This window comes from Eriocheir sinensis, chromosome 17, assembly GCF_024679095.1.
Source record: "Eriocheir sinensis breed Jianghai 21 chromosome 17, ASM2467909v1, whole genome shotgun sequence".
Classification (NCBI taxonomy): Eukaryota; Metazoa; Arthropoda; class Malacostraca; order Decapoda; family Varunidae; genus Eriocheir; species Eriocheir sinensis.
This window is the reverse complement of record NC_066525.1, coordinates 16,202,302-16,219,180: the sequence shown is the minus strand read 5'-3', so window position 1 is coordinate 16,219,180 and position 16,879 is coordinate 16,202,302. Positions and strand designations below refer to the sequence as shown.

The 16,879-nt window shown below is 44.0% G+C and overlaps 1 pseudogene; it reads left to right on the top strand.

Annotated features, from left to right (window-relative positions):
* LOC127000122 (luciferin sulfotransferase-like) overlaps positions 1 to 13,769 on the top strand; it is an 89,593-nt pseudogene extending 75,824 nt beyond the window's left edge.
* Positions 13,770 to 16,879: the final 3,110 nt, after the last annotated feature.

The window sequence follows — 16,879 nt, the reverse complement described above, 5'->3', positions numbered from 1 at the left end:
AGTTTTAGGGATTGGAACGGTCACTCTTCTTAAGCACAGGCTGTATGTAAGCTTACTTCCAGCAGGAAGGAAAGGTAGATGTTGACAGGCAGAGGCGAAAGAGTTTGACCAGGCAGGGTGTCAGCACGGAGGCACAGTTTTAAGGACAATAGGAGGCATTCCAACAGGTCCATAAGCCTTCTGAGAGTTGAGGCCAGAGAGGGCATAAAAAAATATCATTCTAAAGAATCTTAATAACAGGCAAAAAGGAGTCAGAGGGGGGATGAGTAGGAGGAATATGCCCAGAATCGTCCAGAGTGGAGTTGTTACAGAAAGTTTAAGCGAAGAGTTTAGCCTTAGGCTTAGAGATAGATGAGACGGCAGTGCTGCCGTCAGGGTAAGGAGAGGAGGTTAAAGAAGAAGTGAAGTTGGAGGAGATATTTTTGGATAAGTGCCAGAAGTCTCTGGAAGAATTAGAGATCCAAGGTTTTGAAATTTACTATGGATGAAAGAGCTTTTGGTATGTCGAAGAATATATTTGGCACGATTCCGGACGGAAATGTAAAGATCATGGTTAGCGGGAGTTCGAAGGTTCTGGTACCTTTTGTAAGCTGCTTCTCTAGCTTTGATAGCACGATGAATTACACACACACACACACACACACACACACACACACACACACACACACACACACACACACACACACACAGAATCTCGCCACGCGACTCGTAAATAAAAGACTGCTCTTCCGCAGATCGTGTACGTCTGCCGCGATCCTCGGGACGTTTGCGTGTCCTAATACTTTCACCAAAGCAGGCTGCACGGCTACGCGGGGACTTTCGAGAACTTTGTAGAGTCTTTCTTGGATGACAGAAGTAAGTATTTACATTTTAATTACTCGTGTATGCATTACTCCTCAGTACCTGTACTCCTACAGTGAGTTTACTTTGTATGTACCTTTTTAGAAAATGTTATGGCTTATCTCTTCAAAATCATGATATAAAGCTATAATGATTATTGTTACATAATCTTCTTGCCTTTAGCCTCCGAGCAAATACATATACAAATTATATTCTGAAGATCCAAGAAAAGTAGACTTAAAACGTTTTCCGTTCTGTTATAAAGGCAACAAGTACCAAGGTTTCAGCAGTATCTAACTCATTTCAAAACATAATTATGAAATGAGAAACTGTTTTGCTTATGTTATGCCAGTCTTCCCATGATTCACAACTTCATCTGCAGCACTCACCACTGAAGGATTTACAATGAAACATTATTTGAATTACAATAACAAACTTTCGATATCCATGCTTCCTGCTTGTATTTCCATATTAGTTCTACACAATTAGGCTGCGTTTACACCAAGCACGTCGCGTCCCGTCACGTCACGTCACGTCACGTCAAGTCATGAATCGCCACCCCAGTTTAACACTGATTTGTATGGATATTTGAAAAATGCGTTTACACCGGTTCCGTCCAGTCACGTCACGTCACGCCGCGTCGCGTCGCGTCAAGTCAATATATAGAGCTGGTTCTATTTTTCACCTGACGTGACGTGACGTGACGTGACGGGACGCGACGTGCTTGGTGTAAACGCAGCCTTAGGTTAAAATAGGACAGGGTATATATGTATTTAATAAACGGACAACAAAGCCAGAGGTAATAATTGTGAATCATTTCAACAATAGTTATGGAATGGTGTCATCTTTTTCTTTTTTGTGACTAATTGATGAACAGAGTAATTAATAATCTGAATGTTGTGTCTGAGGGATTACAATACTACTTATTTTTGGTATGCTGCCGCCGCTCCACGATCTGAACCCAGATTCCAACTCAGTCGATGAATAGAAAAAAAAAGATAAGAACCTTTCGGACATAGGACACATTAACTTGGTAGGTAGCGTATGGTAGAGAGCTATTTATGGGGAAGACGGGGCGAGGCGCCACTTTGGCCGAATGGTTAAGAAGTGGCTTTAGAATCTAGTCGATCGCTGGTTCGATCCCCGGCGCCGGTAAAACCCTTTCCGGGTCTGGATCAATTTCCAATGTGTTTCGTGACACGCAGATGTCGTGTGAGGTATGATAAAGTGGATTTCAGCGCCATTATATTTTCGTGTGTACTTGATAATGGAAACCCCAGACAACAATGGATGGACAGTAGCTTTTCACACACTACGAAATACAGCAGTGTGTAGTTTTACTAAAGTATTACCAGAGGGAATCTTCAAAGTAATGCACACCATTTTTTTTCAATAATGCTACGACTAAATACTCCTCAGCGCCCTTCTCGCCGTTTTGGCTGCACGTCCTTCAGTTCTGGGAGATGAGGAATGAGGCACACATCCTCTTCCTACGATATGAGGACATGAAAAAGGTAACGTTGATTAGTCCGAGGTACAAATGCATTGTTCTTTTTTTTTTTTTTTCCTGCGGTAAAGACGACATAAAACTAGGGAAACTAAAACAAATATGCTATAGATAATATGAAATCAAGCTACAAAGGAGTCTCGATACTTCTTTTTTTAAAGAATTCAAGTCTTAGATAGGTGGGACTATAATATTAGGAGGGCGGGAACAGAACGGTCGGAAGGCTGTTCTAGATAGTGGAGATGAAATGATTCGGCTGCTGTGTTTCTATGATGTGCGACAGTTACTTTGTGTGCTGCGCAAGACAATAATCATAAATAGTCATAAAGAGTATTGGAGAAGGGCATGTGACCTCAAAAGACTGAAGTACGTAATTTATTGTAAAATTGTATTGACGAGAATGTAAAATAAATCAAGTGATGACACAATAGTTTGTTGAGACGTTATTAACCAAAAGATCATCATGTGTATTTAGATATATGAATGTGTGTGGGAGAAACAGAGACAGAGATATAAGTAGTTATAGTGATATCCTTGTCTTGATAAAGCTTGCCACATCTAGAGCAGCATGATTAATCCCCCAAACTATTGCCTCAGGACCTGGAGGGAGCAGTGCGGCAGGTGGCAGCCTTCCTGGAGGTTGAGGTGGACGACGACGAGGTTGCAAGCCTGGCACACCACTGCTCCTTCGACCAGATGAAAGTCAACCCTGCTGCCAACAATGAGACGCTCGTAAGTGCCGACAAAGCAAGATTGGGAGGCACCAAATTTATGAGGAAAGGGCAGGTATGCAAGTCACTTAAGATAAGGATTCTCTCTCTCTCTCTCTCTCTCTCTCTCTCTCTCTCTCTCTCTCTCTCTCTCTCTCTCTCTCTCTCTCTCTCTCTCTCTCTCTCTCTCTCTCTCTCTCTCTCTCTCTCTCTCTCTCTCTCTCTCTCTCTCTCTCTCTCTCTCTCTCTCTCTCTCTCTCTCTCTCTCCTTCCTTCCTGGTGGGTGACTCCATACTCCTCGACAGGTCGATTCGGGTCTGCTGCGGTTCCTCGTCGAAGACGGAACTATTGCTATTCTGGTGCTGGGATCGACGATATAATTGCTGCTCTTGAGATCTCCCCCCAGGCTACTAATGATTCACTGTTTGTTATTCACACAGGTACGAACGACGTCACCACGACCCGGTCTGAGGAACTCCTGGACAAGTACCGTAGGCTCATCCAGCAGTATAAGTCTAAATCCCCTAACATTTTGATTTCAGGAGTTCTACCACGGACGTGGGCGGAGAGCAACTTCTTCAGTAAGGCCTTCAGCCTAAACAACCGCTTACAGACTCTTTGCAGAGAGCTTGACGTGGAGTTCTTCAACGCCTGGGACAATTTCTACGGACAAAGTGAGCTCTTCCACAAGGACGGAATACACCTGTCTCCCATCGGGGCAGCCAGATTCGGAAGGCTCCTTAACGACGCAGTACGTGACACCCGATCAAAAAACGACCCTCAGCCACGTCCCTCCACCCCGCCCGTGTAAATAGACGCCATGCATCGCAACAAACCCGTAATCGTGATCCCGCAAGTGCCACCACCTCTATTACCAAGCCTCTAGATAACTTAAAAATCCTTAGTTTCAATGCGCGTAGCCTACGAAGCAAATTTGATGAACTGAGATGTCTTGCTCTAACAGAAAACTTTGACATAATTGCTATAACCGAAACATTTATCGACACCACAAACATTGGTTTAAGTTCCGAATACAACATAGATGGCTACAGACTCTTCAACAAAGATCGTGTAAACCGTAGAGGTGGTGGCGTCGCCCTTTTTGTCAAAAGCTATTTGCAACCCACTGACAAAACACCAAGAGACAGTAACGTTGAACATTTGTGCGTGCGAATACACATTGCAAAAGTCAATTTAAATATATCTGTCACCTACAGGCCTCCCGGGCAATCATTCGATGACGACCTTGCAATGTACAGCGTTTTAAGGCAGTCACTTAATAACAACGACTCACTGATATTAGGAGATTTTAACCTCCCCCATATCGACTGGGCGACACTGTCAAGTACAGAAGGCGAGTCACATAGAATGATCGAATTTCTAGAAGAAAATTATCTAAGCCAAATGGTTTCTGAACCAACTCGACAAAATAACATACTCGACCTTGTTATAACGACCCAAGATAACCTAGTCAGTAATGTCACGGTAGGAGAACACCTCGGTTCTTGCGATCATAAATTAGTGCACGTCGACATTAGAGCTCAAACATCAGTGACTGAAAATAAAGTAAAGGTGCCCAATTTCAAAAGAGCTAACTTCGTAGAAATCCGACAAAAACTAACAGAAATACAACTATCAGATGACGGCAATGTAGCCTGGCTAAGCTTTAAAAATCACTTACTCACTCAGCAGAACACATTCGTCTCCTTGTGCGAGAAGCGAATTAACACTAATAAAAGCCCACCTTGGTTTAATAGCGAAATTAAACACTCAGTCAAGGAGAGAAAATGGTTTTACAGGTTAAAGAAAGAACAACAAAACATGCCCGAAAACATTAGACTTTATAACGATGCCAGGCGACGAGTAAAAAGATTAGTATGTCAGGCAAAGCGTAGATATGAAGAAAATATTGCAGCCAACTGTAAAAATAATCCGATATCTTTCCTCAGTTACATAAACAACAGAAAGGCGATCAGAAGTGAAATTGGACCTTTAACGAACAGCGACGGTGTGACTGACAGCCAACACATTGCAAACCTCTTAAACAATTACTTTTCCTCGGTGTTTAATACTAACAGTCTTCCTCCCGCTACCACCAACACCAGTACTAATGTAAATCTCGAGCATGCATTGCCTAATTTTGAAATAACAACCGATGAAGTCCTTAAAGCTCTCCATTCACTTAAAACAAATAAAAGTCCCGAACCCGATAAAGTATATCCTATACTGCTTAAAGAAACAAAGAGCGAGATACTCTCCTCCCTCACAACCGTATTCAATATGTCCTTGCGACAAGGCATCGTCCCTTCGGATTGGAAAAAGGCTAACGTGACACCGATTTTTAAGTAAGGAGACAAAAAAATACCAGGTAACTACCGACCCATTAGTTTAACTTCAATTGAAGGTAAGCTACTTGAGAGCATAATTAGAGACAAAATTGTGAGTTACCTCGAAAGCCACTCATTAATTGGGGATTCACAACATAGCTTCCGTAACAAAAGATACTGCCTATCAAATCTATTGACCTTTTATAACGACCTCTTCTCAGTTTATGACGTAACCAAATCATTGGACGTAGTCTATCTTGATTTCCAGAAAGCGTTTGATAAAGTCCCACATCATAAATTACTTTATAAATTAAAGCAAATAAGTATTGACGGTCAAGTAAACCAATGGATCGCGAATTAGTTGAGCAACAGACAACAGAGAGTGGTGATTGACGGATTTAACTCAGAGTGGGCGCCGGTCACTAGTGGCGTCCCTCAGGGCTCGGTTCTTGGCCCAGTGCTCTTCATAATTTACATCAACGACGTGGATGTTGGACTCAATAATCGCATTAGTAAATTTGCAGAAGACACAAAGATTGGTAACTCGGTTCACACTAACGAAGACAGGCAAAGCCTCCAAGAGGATTTGCACAAAATTTCAGCTTGGTCGGATAAATGGGAGATGCCCTTTAACGTAGACAAGTGTCAGGTTCTTCAAGTTGGAACAAGAAATAAGAAGTTCGATTACAAAATGCGCGGTGTTAAACTCACAAGCGTTCAATGCATTAAGGACCTGGGGGTCAAAATCGCGTCAAACCTCAAATTCCCACATCAATGCATCGATGCAGCAAATAAAGCGAACAGAATGTTGGGCTTCATTAAAAGAAACTGTTTATTCAAGAATAAAGATGTAATACTTCCGCTCTACAATAGTTTAGTCAGACCCCACTTGGAATATGAGGTACAGTTTTGGTCTCCCCACCATGCAAAGGACATAGCTAAATTAGAAGGTGTTCAGCGTCGGGCAACAAAAATGATCCCTTCCTTGCGCAACAAATCCTATGAAGAAAGGCTTTCCACCCTTAACATGTTCTCTCTTGAGAAACGTCGCCTCCGAGGAAAACTGATCGAATGTTTTAAAATACGTAATGGTTTCACAAATGTAGACAGAACAAAATTGTTTATGATCGATGACACTTTGCGAACGAGGAACAATGGCATAAAACTCAAATGTAGACAAGTAAATTCAGACTGCACCAAATTTTTCTTCACCAACGTTGTAGTGCGAGAATGGAATAAGCTCCCACCGTCAGTGGTCCAGTGTAACACGATTGACTCCTTTAAAAACAAGCTCGACCGTCACTTCCTTGAACTTAATATTAACTAGAGTAGAAAAGCAACGTTTTGGAGCCATCTGATTAGTGTAGATTCACTTAGGTTTAAGGACAGACCACCTAGTCTGGACCATGGGGTTTGTGTGGTCTGATTTTCTATGTAAATCTATGTAAATCTCTCTCTCTCTCTCTCTCTCTCTCTCTCTCTCTCTCTCTCTCTCTCTCTCTCTCTCTCTCTCTCTCTCTCTCTCTCTCTCTCTCTCTCTCTCTCTCTCTCTCTCTTTTAATTTGTGTCACTGCTACCTTCCCTAGTTTCTCAAACCCTTCATGTCCCGATATTTACCACCCGCGTCAGTGAATGCTGACACTTTTCATTTGTGACTCATCACCCACATCACTTCTAGCATGTTTCTACTTGTGAGAATGAAGACTTAAATGGTTTTATAGACGTCTGCCTGTCTGCTAGTCAACCCGGACATCCGGATGTTTGTCTGTCAGTTTCTGTCCAGATGTTCAGCAGCCCCTGGATTCAGCCTGTTTAATCAGTGATTTTCTTCGCTGTGGTCGCACAAGATTAGGGAATACTGTTATTACAGTTTTCTTCATGCCAGTCGTGTTAGTGTGCTGGTTTGTCTGTCTCTTTTTTTCAGTGCTGGGCAGGTGCGCAATGATTTACACAATGGGCAGTTGTGCACCGTTGCGCTCTGTTCAATATCGTTTGGGCATTGCGCACTGCAAGAAATTTGTGCGCAATAATGAATATCACCCTCCTGAGCAAGAAGAGACAGGTGCGCAAGCGCAAAATTAGTTCCGCTTGCACAACTAAATTTTCACCTGCGGACGTGCCTTGCACACCTCCCGGGTGTAGTGCGCAGTGCGTGATCTACAGGACGCGTGGTGCTGGGAGGTGCCGCATGGCTGGTCAAGGGATGGGGGGAGGGTCGGGCGGGTCGCGAAGTTTCAGGATGTTTGGGAAAGGTAGTCGTAATTTATATTTCTTAAAATACGTAGTTTAGTAGTAGTAGTATATGCAATTCCATACAAAAATCCTTAAAACACATTATTTAATGTTATAAAAAAAATCCATAGCCTAATAATTCAATAAGATGGGGGATATTTGATTTAAAAAATGTTCAGATGATAATTATAAGGAATTCTTCATTCTCTACCATATCTACATTAAATTATTAACAATAAAGGGTCTTGAGAAAATAGAAATGCCGATAAAAGTAAAACTGGCAACATTGCAGCCTCTGCTTCCCCGTCATTCCGCTCAGTCCTCAATTTTAACTTCCGCCAGTTAACGACGCCTTGCCCGGTCCTGCCGCCTCAGTGTGTGAACTGCATCATTTTTGATGTCGAAGGGCACGAAGCAAGGGAAGAGTCAGAAGACCTCACCAGCTCCTGGCCTAACCTTGCTAAAGCTATGCCTTCTAATTGTCACAAGATAAAAGAAAGCTTAAAAATAATAGAAAATAATAATAATAAAAGTAAGTATGCTTATTTAGATAAATATCTAAATATTTCAAAATAATTCACACAAATATATCACAAATATATGCAAATGCTTTGCGCCTGCGCTTTACGGCATTGCGCAAGTCAAACATTAGCCTGATTGCGTATTGCGCTTGCGCTTGGTACTGAACGGTGGGTTCCTCATTGCGGTTGTGCAAGTTCCTTTTTCGGTTGCGATGTCTACCACTGTCTGATGCCCGCATGCTGTCAAGGATTTTATTTTTAAAGCAGTAGAGGATTTTCCACCTCTTATACTATTGTCCTACTCCCCTTAGGTTAAGTATTATTAGTATTGCCCTTTATTATTGTGACATGATTAATAGGTAAAAAAAAAAAAAAAAAAAAAACATCAACAGAAAAAAAAACCATCAACAAAAAAGCCCGTTACACGCTGCTCCGACGAAAGAAAAAGAACGAGAGGCCAGAAGGGAGGTCAATTTCGGAGGGAGAGGTGTCTTGATACCCTCTTCTTGAAAGAGTTCAAGTCGTAGTTGACCGCGAGTCCGCGACCTGGCCTCAGTTGACCGCAACCTAGCCAGGAGTTGACCGCGACCTGGCCTCAGTTGACCGCGACCTTGCCTCGGAGGTACACGTGTCATCTACGCTCGCTGTGCTTGGCAGTTGTGCTTTCCTTGTGCTCTCCATATCCTGAGGCTCTCCTATAGCTGCTGCTGCTTTGCTGCTTCGCTGATCTCTACTGCTCAACACTGCTCTGCTAAGTGTTATATTCCTGTATATTTTACTTAGACACATTCTCCCTTGCACACTTGCTCTTCCCCTCTGCCCACACCTTACACCTCCCTACACCTCCTCACATCACTGTGCTGCACATACAACTCCTTCCTAACTTTACTAGCGCATTCTTAACTTTACTACACATAATTTACAGATTATTTTCCAGGAAGTGAACTAGGAGGTCCTTGTTTCAGACTGATTTTCTTTCTTTGTTTGAACGGAGCGGAAAATCCAGACGCGGCATCTACCCCGCCGCGCGGTGGGCGAAATTCCCCAGAGACCCTTTGTTTTGTCTCACTAATCTCAGGGAATAGACAAAGGCAAAATGCCCACCACGTTAAAACGCTGTGTCGAATGCGGATGACGACAAGCGCCTCAATATTTTAAAACAAGTAAAGGGGCACTCGATTCATGTCGGTTTTGTATGAAGGCAAAGAAAGATGAAAGGAACATCAGACAGCTAGGAGATGCGATTCATGCGTTGACACGGGACATTGAAATTTTGAGGGAAGGACTCCTGACATCAACGTGTAGCACCTGTTCCACTCGCGGGTGTTCCTCACCCCCACCTCCTCCCACCCAAGGCTCCACTGTCTTGTCCACCTCGCCCGCCGCACACCCACCCTCCCTCCTCTCACTCGCCCCCATCCGTTCCTCTCCCCTTTCCTCCTCCTCTACCCCCTCATCCGCCTCTCCCTGCTCTCCCTCTTCTCTCTCCTTCACCCTCACCTCCCCTCCCCCCTCCTCCACAGCCGCAACCTCCCCCGCCTCCTCCCCTGTCCCCTCCTCCATCCCCCTCTTCCCCCTCCTCCCCACCTCCCCCACCACCTCCTCCGCCACCTCCGCCACCACCTTAGCCACCTCCTCCTCTCCCCCTTCCCCTTCGACGTCATCCTCCTCCTCCTCCTCCTCCTCCTCCTCCTCCTCCTACAAAAAGTATCTGACAGGATAGAGCAAATTTTAGCAGGGGAGAGGACACAGCCTGTCGTCTTCTGCAGTTTCGGTGGTAATGACATCGGTAGAGTGGGTACCGAAGAGATATTTCGGCGCTTCAGGGAGTCGTTCGCCAAAGTGAGACTTCGGGGGAGTGCCGGCCGTTTGTGGTGTTTTGCCGAGGAGGGGGGTAGGTGAGGGATGGCTTTCCAGAGCCTTAGCAGTAAACAGCAGGCTGGCGACTCACTGTAAGCGAAATGGTTGGCTTTTCCTGGATAATTGGGACCTTTTCTATGATAAGGGCACCTTGTATGCCAAGGATGGGGTGCACCTGTCACTCCAGGGGGTGGAAGTTCTCGCAGACTCCCTCGAGCAATCACTTAGCATCCTACAGGATTTTTTAGAGTAGGCGATGGGGGAGAGCCTGTCATCAGTGGCTATGCATCGCAGACTGGGACTTGGGGGCGCAGGAGTAATCAAAAGGATGTAAGAAAGGATGGGCTAACGGCTTATTGTACCAACAGGAGTCTCAGGAACAAGATCGATCTACTGAGGGGGAAAGCATTTGTCGAGAAATTCGACATTATAGTTATCACGGAAACATGGGATGATACTGCAAACAAAAACTTCATGTCAGAGTATGAAACAGATGGTTATCAGATGTTTCACAAAGATAAAAAGGGAAGAAGGGGATGAGGGGTGGCACTACATGTTAAAGACACACTTAAATATTTCGCCAACAACTCTGTTCAAACAAATGGCGACTCAAAATCAGTTTGGGAGGACGTCCACAAAGGGAGAGAGTGACAGACAAACTAATTCTAGGGGTTCTTTACAGGCCACCCAACCTTAGCAGGCAGGACACTGATATACTACTGCAAGAGGTAGGTAGAGCAGGCAGGAGCAAAAATGTCTGCATAATGGGGGATTTTAACAATAGGAATATAGACTGGGAAGGCGTGGTGGGTGATCTAGAGTCTGAGGATTTTCTGAAAGTAATACAAGATTATTTTCTCAAGCAGACAGTGACTGAGCCCACCAGAGGTAACAACATTTTAGACCTAGTCCTGACTAACAACGAGAATATGATCAGCGAGCTAGATGTTGGGGGAGAATTAGGTGGCAGTGATCACAAGGAAATTAGGTTTAAATTAGACTGGGCGGTGACCCATGAACTCAACCCTGTGTTGGTGCCTGACTTTAGAAGAGCTGATTATGATGGGCTCAGAAGACACCTTGAGGAGGTAAATTTGGGAACCTTAGGATTGGATGAGGGACAGTTCTCAGAACAGGAACCGGAAAGACAGGGGAACCATGTAGAAGTGACCTACAATAATTTAGTTAGAGTAATTGTAGAGGGTCAGAGGCAGCATATCCCTTACCAAGTACGTAGGAAGGAAAATAACGACCCCAAATGGATGACCCGCAGACTCAAGCATGAGATTGGCTTGAAGAGAGGAATTTATAGGAAAATAAAGAATGGAGAACTCCACCTCAGAGGAAGGTATGTTGAATTAGCCAGGTATGTGAAGAAAAACACCCGCCTGGTAAAAAGAAACTATGAGATTAAGGTAGCCAACGAGGCCAAGAGCGATCCCAAGGGCTTCTTCAAATTGTACAGAACGAAAACAAGGGAAAGAATTGGACCGTTGAAAACACACACGGGCGAGCTCATTGAGACTGGAGAAGATATGAGTCAAATGATGAATGACTATTTCTTCCCAGTTTTCACGCAGGAAAATCTAACAACCATTCCGGAGAGAGTTAAGGTATATGAGGGCGGAGAGAACGACAAGTTGAGGGATGTGATCATCACCAGGCAAGTAGTCCAGCAGGATGAGATTGGTAGGTTGAAGAAAAACAAATCGCCGGGCCCAGACGAAGTATCCCCAAGGGTCCTGAAAGAGTGCAAGGAGGTCCTTAGTGGCCCGCTTACCGATATCTGTAAGATGTCGGTGAATTCTGGGTATGTGCCCAATCAATGGAAAGTAGCTAATGTGACGCCGATTTAAAAAAAAGGGAGACAAGTCAGCCACCTCAAATTATCGCCCAATTAGCTTAACATCATTTGTAGGAAAGATGTTGGAGTCAATTATAGCCGGGAGCATTCAGGACCGTCTAGAAAAGCATAATTTAATTCATGATTCACAGCATGGGTTCCCAAAGGGTAGGTCTTACCTTACTAACCTGTTGTCCTTCTACACTAAAGTAATCGAGGCGGTTGACCAAGATGAAAACTATGACATATTGTATCTAGATTTCAGTAAAGCGTTCGACAAAGTTCCCCATCACCGGCTATTACTAAAATTACAGGCTCACGGCATAGATGGGAAAGTTTTGAACTGGATCAGGGCGTGGCTTAGTGGTAGGAAGCAGAGAGTGCAAATCAATGGTAAAAAATCTGAATGGGGCAGTGTTACGAGTGGAGTCCCACAAGGGTCGATGCTGGGTCCTCTGCTTTTTATTATTTACATCAATGACTTGGACACAGGAATTAGTAGTGATGTCAGCAAGTTCGCAGATGATACCAAGATCGGTAGAGTAATCCAATCAGACAGGGATGCTAGCGTTCTCCAGGATGAGCTTGACAGACTATATGATTGGGCGGGTAAGTGCCAGATGGAATTCAATGTCGGGAAGTGTAGCATTCTGAGTGTAGGTAGGAATAACCCCTCACACAATTACTCCTTAAATGACATTCCTCTAAGCAGGTCTGGGCGTGAGAGAGACTTAGGCGTCCTAGTGAGCGCTGACCTCCGTCCTAAGGCTCAATGCATTCAGGCTAAAAATCGGGCAAACAGAGAACTTGATTTCATCTCAAGGAGCGTAAGCAATAGGAGCGCTGAAGTCATCCTCAAACTTTACTTAGCACTAGTTTGACCTCATCTCGATTATGCAGTTCAGTTCTGGTCCCCCTACTATTGAATGGATATCAAGATGTTAGAATCTGTATACAGAGGAGGATGACAAAGATGATTCAGGGGGTGAGAAACTTGCCTTTTGAAGACGGGCTGAAGCATTTAAATTTACACTCTCTAGAAAGGCGAAGGTTGCGAGTGGTGGATGAAGGGCTTTAATAAAGGGGATGCCAATAAGATTTTTATGGTAAAAGAGCCAGGTAGGACGCGCAGCAATGGTTTTAAGTTAGACAATTTCAGATTCAACAAATACATAGGCAAGAATTGGTTCACCATTAGAGTGGTGGACGAATGGAACAGGCTTGAGAGCCATGTTGTGGGTGCCAATACCATAGATACATTCAAGAAGAGGTTAGATAAAGCCATGGATGGTGGGGTAAGGTGGGGTTGAGTGTACAGGAGCTGCCTTGTATAGGCAAACCGGCCTCTTGCAGACTCCTTACGTTCTTATGTTCTTATGTTTTAATGAAATGAGGACTTCCCTTCCAACGGAAGGGATAAATGAATGAAGATGCTGATTAACTCTTGCATAAGGGATTTGGATAGAATAGGGATGAGCAAGAGTAGAAAGTCGCTATGGGTAGTTTTATGATCCTGTTATATATGACGAGGTTTCTGTACCATGAATGTTGAAAACATTAATTAAATCACATCCTTTGTGGTCTTTGGAAATATTACTTGAGATCCGAAAGCGGTCGGGAATCTGGGCTTAATTCCTACACTACCGAACACTAAAACAAAGCATTTCTACAGTTCAGTATGACTTGCTATCTACCGGCAGTCTGAGCTGTATATGATAAGTTCTCTTTTTTTTACTTCATTACCTTTGTTTTTCATGTGACCATAGTATGTCCCTTTATCAGGTTGGAGACTGGAAGAACCACCTGACAGAGAAGCAACAGGAGGCCTTCAAGAAGTGGACCGATCGATACCTGGAGGGTTCAGACTTTCCCTATTACTGTGACTATGAATGTAGTGCAAATAAAGACCTATCTATCATGCAACAATAATGAAGGGCAATACTAATAATATTTAACCAAAGGGAAGTAGGACAATAGTATAAGAAGTGAAAAATCCTGCCACAGGAGAGTTCTCTTTGATTTTTTTCTGATATGAACATTTTAAAAGCTAAGAGTAATGATGATGTACGCGGATGGGTTAGCATTCCCTATAAGCATGCAGGGTAAAGTGGCAGAGGTGGACAAACGTAACATTGGAATGGTTTGGTTATTTGAAGGTGAAAAGTGTTGAGACGACAAAAGACGGCCAACAGTTGTGTGAAGTGGATGACACGGGTGTGATGGGATGACCTACACAATGGGTGAAGAAAAGCTTTAGGTTATTTGAAAGTGGCGAGAATGGGGAAGAGGAGAATGGAATGTGCACGAGTGGGTTATGAATGGACTCTTTACCAATGCAGTTATTTCTTGATTTCCTGTTCATTTATTTTATCAAAATTTACTTTAGGTAATTTGTTATTGTTTAACATGTGGCACCAGATGACCTCGCTGCTGCAGCGCCATGATTTGTCTTCTCTCGGTAATTCTCTCCTTCCTTCCCTCCCTTCCTCCATCTATCCCTCACCCTGACAATGCACTCCACACCTCCCTCTATCCCCCCCCCCCCCCCTCTCTCTCTCTCTCTCTCTCTCTCTCTCTCTCTCTCTCTCTCTCTCTCTCTCTCTCTCTTGGTTATATTGTCGGTATCAAGACACAAAGTGGGCTCGCGGAAGCCCTGCACACGTGCCTCATGTCAGCTTGGATCAGTGTGAGTGTTGCCGCTCGTCAGGGGCTTAACTTTGTCGAGAAAATATCATAATTTCTACATATTTCCTTCAAACTAACTTATAAATATAATTGTTACATTCTTTACCCACGTTAGAACTACGGTGAAAGTCAATGAAAGTATTAATATTTTCTTAGCACCACTGTAAAATATGTATGCCACGTTTCTATATTCCCGTATAAATACCTTTCGCATAAGTTTACTTTTCTTTGATGTATCATAATATATACGTCAAAACTGTATTGGTATGTGTTTTACCTTATTTGTGATGCCTTTCACATACATCACACAAGTTAGGCATCGCGGGTTTGGGAGACATGGCAAGGCTGGACACAGGTGTTGCCCCGCCTTGACCGCACCCTAGCCCTCATTTAGGAAAGGTGCTACTCATAGCTTAGTTAATTAATTAGGTGTATTTCCGTATCGCCTCTCTCTCTCTCTCTCTCTCTCTCTCTCTCTCTCTCTCTCTCTCTCTCTCTCTCTCTCTCTCTCTCTCTCTCTCTCTCTCTCTCTCTCTCTCTCTCTCTCTCTCTCTCTCTCTCTCTCTCTCTCTCTCTGTGGGAGTGTGTGTGTGTGTGTGTGTGTGTGTGTGTGTGTGTGTGTGTGTGTGTGTGTGTGTGTGTGTGTGTGTATGTGTGTGTGTCTGTATGTGTGTGTGTGTGTGTGTGTGTGTGTTTGTGTGTTAAGAGAGTAAAAAGATAGCCAGTAGAACGCCCCTTGCGGAACCCATACTAGCGATCAGATATATTCAGAAGTGGAGAGGTGCTTTTGAATCTTCTTGTTAAAGGTTGATTCAAAAGCTTTCGATAGACACGAAAGTAAAGCTATAGGGCGGTAGTTTGAGGGATTCGAACGGTCACTCTGCTTAGGCACAGGCTGTATGTAAGCGTATTTCCAGCAGGAAGGAAAGGTAGATGTCGACAGGCAGAGGCGAAAGAGTTTGACCAGGCAAGGTGTCAGCACGGAGGCGCAGTTTTTAAGGACAACAGGAGGCATTCCATCAGGTCCATAAGCCCTCTGAAAGTTGAGGCCAGAGAGGGCATAAAAAATATCATTCTTAAGAATCGTAATAACAGGCATAAAGGAGTCAGAGGGGGGATGAGTAGGTGGAATATTCCCAGAATCGTCCAGAGTGGAGTTGTTACAGAAAGTTTGAGTGAAGAGTTCAGCCTATGAGGTAGATGAGACGACGTTGCTGCTGTCAGGGTTAAGGAGAGGAGGGAAAGATGAATAAGTAAAATTGGAGGAGATATTTTTGGCTAGATGCCAGAAGTCACGGGACGAATTAGAGATCCAAGGTTTCGACATTTTCTATTGATGAAGGAGTTTTTGGTAAGTCGGAGAATAGAGCCTTCGATAGAGTCTGGCACAAGTCTTTGCTTTCTAAACTGCGCTCTTTCGGATTCTATCCCTATCTCTGTACCTTTATCTCCAGTTTCCTCTCCGGCCGTTCTATCTCTGCTGTGGTAGACAGTCATTGTTCTTCTTCTAAACCTATCAACAGTGGTGTTCCACAAGGCTCTGTTCTATCACCCACTCTCTTCCTATTATTCATCAATGATCTTCTTTCTATAACAAACTGTCCTATCCATTCATACGCTGATGACTCCACTCTGCATTATTCTATTTCTTTCAACAGAAGACCCTCTCAACAGGAATTACATGACTCTAGGCTGGAGGCTGCAGAACGCTTAACCTCAGACCTTGCTATCATTTCCGATTGTGATAGAAGGAACCTTGTGTCCTTCAATGCCTCAAAAACTCAACTTCTCCACCTATCAACTTGACACAATCTTCCAAACACCTATCCCCTATTCTTCGACAACACTCAGCTGTCACCTTCTTCAACACTAAATATCCTCGGTCTATCCTTAACTCAAAATCTTAACTGGAAACTTCACATCTCTCTTACTAAATCAGCTTCCTCGAGGTTGGGCGTTCTGTATCGTTTCCGCCAGTTCTTCTCCCCCGCACAGTTGCTATCCATATACAGGGGTCTTGTCCGCTCTCGTGTGGGGTATGCATCTCACGCGTGGGGGGGCTCCACTCACACAGCTCTTCTGGACAGAGTGGAGTCTAAGGCTCTTCGTCTCATCAGCTCTCCTCCTCTTACTGATAGTCTTCTACCTCTCAAATTCCGCCGCCATGTTGCCTCCCTTTCTATCTTCTATCGATATTTTCACACTGACTGCTCTTCTGAACTTGCTAACTGCATGCCTCCCCTCCTCATGCGGCCTCGCCGCACACGACTTTCTATTCAAGCTCATCCCTATACTGTCCAAGTCCCTTACGCACAAGTTAACCAGCATCTTCACTCTTTCATCCCTCACGCTGG